At 47.5% G+C, this 4,255-nt stretch overlaps 1 pseudogene; it reads left to right on the forward strand.

Moving 5' to 3' along the window:
• Window positions 1-428: 428 nt before the first annotated feature.
• On the forward strand, window positions 429-2,167 carry LOC147892788 (berberine bridge enzyme-like D-2 pseudogene; annotated as a pseudogene).
• Window positions 2,168-4,255: the final 2,088 nt, after the last annotated feature.

The following is a 4,255-nucleotide window of genomic DNA, read 5'->3' on the forward strand; positions in this document are numbered from 1 at the left end:
AAGATTGCACCACTCATCTAATCATGTGACAAGAGAAATTTCAGGTCCAAGAAGCCACAAGGATAGATCGATAGGCACAACCAATAGTACAGGAAGACAAGGTGACAATGTTCTTAGAATAGATTGGAAAGAATACGATCGTTCATATGTTCATAGAGAGCCAACTCGTGACCAACTTGCTTTAAATGAACAAGACAACCACACCTACTTGTCTTGATTACTTTTTGGTTGTAACTTGAAAGAGAGCAGTCACACCAGCGAGTACGGCTGAACGCTCACCAATAAGGGTAGGTCGCTGTCCCCAATCAATTGCCCTCAATCAAATGTCTCGTGTGACTTCTCTCTATAGAATAAACGGTTGACGGTATTTTATATACGAAGAACTAGAGCAGTTCGATATTTGTGGAAGTTTGTAGTCTATGGTCCTAGCTATGGCCTCCAACATGTTCTTCTTACTCTTCATCTTCTGCTTGGCCTTCATCCTTACCCTCGTCCACTCTTCTGGTGACCTCCCAGGCTTGCTCAGCTGCCTCCAGGACGATGGTGGCCTTCACAACTTCACCACCCTCGCCTCCGACCCTGCCACTTTTTACCGCCTCCTTGACTTCTCCATACAAAACTTCCGCTTCCAAGAGCCCGGAGTGCCCACTCCCTCTGTTCTCATCCTTCCAAACTCTCCCCAGCAAGTGCAAAAAGGTCTCTCCTGCTCCCTCGACAACGGATGGGAACTGCGTGTGCGCAGCGGAGGACACGACTACGAAGGCCTTTCCTTCATTGCCGATCGCCCCTTTGTGGTCATCGACCTGATGAACCGTTGAGATTGATTTAGAGTCCAGGACAGCATGGACTGAAGCTGGAATTACGCTGGGGCAGCTCTACTATGCGATATCACAAAGGACCTCCGACTTAGGATTTCCGCCGGTGTCTGTCCCACTGTCGGAGCCGGTGGACACATAAGCGCAGGGGGATACAGTTTCCTCTCTCGAATGTATGGCCTTGCTGCAGATAACGTGATTGATGCACTCCTTGTGGATGCCAACGGTGACCTCCTAGACCGGCAGAGCATGGGGGAGGACCATTTCTGGGCTATCCGTGGTGGCGGAGGAGGAACCTGGGGAATTGTCGTTGCCTGGAGAATCCGTCTCGTTCCAGTTACTCCAAGAGTGACGGCATTTAATGTGTCGAGAACCGATAGGGAGGAGCTCAATGAACTGATCTTCAGATGGCAGACAGTGGCTCCTCTAACCGCACCTGAGAACATCCAGATTGTTGTGTATCTGTACGGGGGTGGCACCGTCGAAGGAAACCTCGGTGCTCTGTTCTATGGGTATCATTTGGGGCCTCTAAATGAGACTCTTGCACTAATGAACGATATATTTCCTGAGCTTGAGCTCACGGCTGGGGACTGCGTGGAAGGGACCTGGATAGAAGCAGTGGCCAACGTAGGACGTGTAAACAGCCCGAGCAGACTGGCAGATAGATTCAACACGGCGAAGAATTTTTTCAAAGCCAAATCTGATTACGTGCAACATCCCATTCCGAGAGAAGGATGGGGAGGAGCCTTTGACTTCATAGAGGCAAATCCAAGCTTGGGAAGCTTGCTTTTGGAACCGTATGGAGGGATGATGGCGAGAATACCTGCAGATAGCATCGCTTTCCCACACAGAGCTGGGAACTTGTTCGTCATACAATATCATGCAGATTGGACAAACGATACAGGATCGCCAGAACAGTTTCTCCTCCCTTGGACGAAAAGATTATACAACTACATGGCTACATATGTATCGCAGAATCCAAGGCAAGCGTATGCTGGCTACTTGGATCTTGACCTGGGCACCAATTCTAGCTTTGCACAGGCGCAGACTACTTGGGGCCAAAGCTATTTTTCTCAGAACTTCTATCGTTTGGCAGAAATTAAGAGCCGTGTGGATCCGAACAATGTGTTTCGCCACCCTCAAAGCATCCCACTGCTGGAAAATTATAATCCTCAGGTGGAGGATTCTTTGCTACCGCCTCATAGCAACTTGGTAATTTCAGTCTGAGGTTTGGCTATGAATATATCTTCTGTTGCTCCGATCCCTCTATTTTCTCGCACTCGACTCTCGGTCCTCTCAATGTATCAGTTGTCTTCTTCATATCAAGACTCGAATCGCTGATGTTATGTTCACGTGATTTCTAATATCTGAGCTCCTGGGTCTGTATGGTCTGAATTTGTAGTTCAAGATGTAACATGACAAAGTCTATCGTCTCGCTACATGGAAGTACGATGCGCTTCGCTTTGTCAATGTAGACTAGGCAGTTCTGTGGACTTGATTTAATGTTATAGTCTAAACATGTCACGCATGCTTTCCTCAGGAACATCGTGGGGCATTCCACGGGATGCACATTCGGACTATGCTCACGTGACATTTAAGAGAGGAGGAACTTTCCTAGATGTTCAGTCCCTATGGGTGAAAATGCCTTTTTGGCCTGCCCAGGATGGACAGAGCGCCACTGACGGATTGCATGCACATAGTGAGGACATCAATTTTTTGAGGAATTAAACATTTTCGCATTATGACTATTCAATTTCTTGGTTGAACGTGATTAGCACGTGAAGTTTTTTTGGTGGAGCAAAATATGTGCTATGGCAGTGCTTGTGATGGGCATTGTGTGCAGTGAGAATCCATTCGCATCTTCCTCTTTTGAAAATTTGCATTTTCATTATCAGGTTTTAGCTTCACGGGGTTCTCTGGCACATTCGATGGTTGTAGGACTGTTGCACCGATTGTCTTAGTACCTTTGTGAGGCATCCAAGTCAGTCCTCGTGGTTCTTGGCTTGCCTTGGTTCAGCGTTCCAATGCCACAAAAAAAATTATATTCTCGACGTAGCTGTCTGTGATCGCAGTTCAAGGGGTCTACGTTCTTTTACGTATGCGCTCGATGAAGATCAGTTGGATGGCTCGACAGTAGATGACAAAAGGACATCTTCAATTCGTTCTACTTTTTGCACTTGCTTCTCTCTCCTAATCGAACTCGCGGTAATCGTCCACATTTAATCTTATATTCAGATACTTGATTCTAACCATCGCCATGATGGTCTCTATTCTTCTTCATGGGTGCCTCACACTTATGTAGGCATGCTTCAGTCGACAGAAGTGCCTATGAGGACTTGGCACAGTGTTCCAAGAGTCATCCATGAGTCCCTACCATCAGAGCGTTTTAGGGCAAGCCTAGTGAATATTATTCACCTTGTTTTTTTCCTTTTGGATTTTCAACCATGGGCCTTAATGTTGGCCACTCACACGTGGCCCAAAACCTAAAAATCTAACCGAGTAGAGCCGAGGTCCCACTCCCACTCCCTCCTAGCCACGTTGCCTCTCTCTCCTCAAAAGGGGGCTAACGGGATGTGAGAGAGGCTTTAGTACCATCTTTTATATACCCCTGTATATACCATGTACATTGATAGCCTTGCATGCTTGTACATTGATAACCTTGCATGCTTATGGAATTTGTATGTATGATCTTCGTGTCATCTACATGCTACACATTAGGGAAGAATTGGGGTCTCAAAAGGGCCTCCGATTAGTGTTTCCTAATTTCAAGAGATTAGAGAGTGATTTGAGGTGTACCAATGAGAGTGCTAGAAGGTGTGAGGCAATGGTATATTGAGGTGGAGGGTGGGCAGGCTTGCAGAGAGCCCCTATTGGTTGCTCCCCTTACATTAGGGACCACCCAAACCATCCCCCCCCTCTTAACCCATGTTTGACCCTCCTACCAGGTGCACCTCCCCCACATGAGCCCAAAACTGCTTTCAATGGGATGGTAGGGCCCTTTTGGTGAATTTTTCTTCTCCCCTCCCTCTTTCTAGGGCCTCTTCCCCCCACCGTTCTGGTCCAGCCTACCAAATCACTTCATTTGAACCAAATCCCATGAATTTTTTTTTCCCCCTCTTTCTCTGCTCCCTCCTACTTTGGCGTGCTTGCTATAGCTCCTCTCTCTCTCTCTCTCTCTCTCTCTCTCTCTCTCTATCTCCCTCTCCTGTGCCTCTGTTCTAGCTGCTCTGTCCCTCTCCTTCTCCCTCTCATGTGCCTCTGTTGCTGTTGCTCTGTCTCTCTCCTTCTCCCTATTTTGTGCCTCTGTTGGAGCTGCTTTGTCCCTCTGCTTCTCCCTCTCCTGTCCCTTTGTTGCTGCTACTTTGTCCCTCTCCTTCTCCCTCTTTTGTGCCTCTGTTGGAGTTGCATTGCCCTATGTAGGAGTCCCATTCTTGCTGTTG

This window comes from Dipteris shenzhenensis, chromosome 16, assembly GCF_047967505.1.
Source record: "Dipteris shenzhenensis isolate YYH24624 ecotype China chromosome 16, Dip_SZ_1.0, whole genome shotgun sequence".
Classification (NCBI taxonomy): Eukaryota; Viridiplantae; Streptophyta; class Polypodiopsida; order Gleicheniales; family Dipteridaceae; genus Dipteris; species Dipteris shenzhenensis.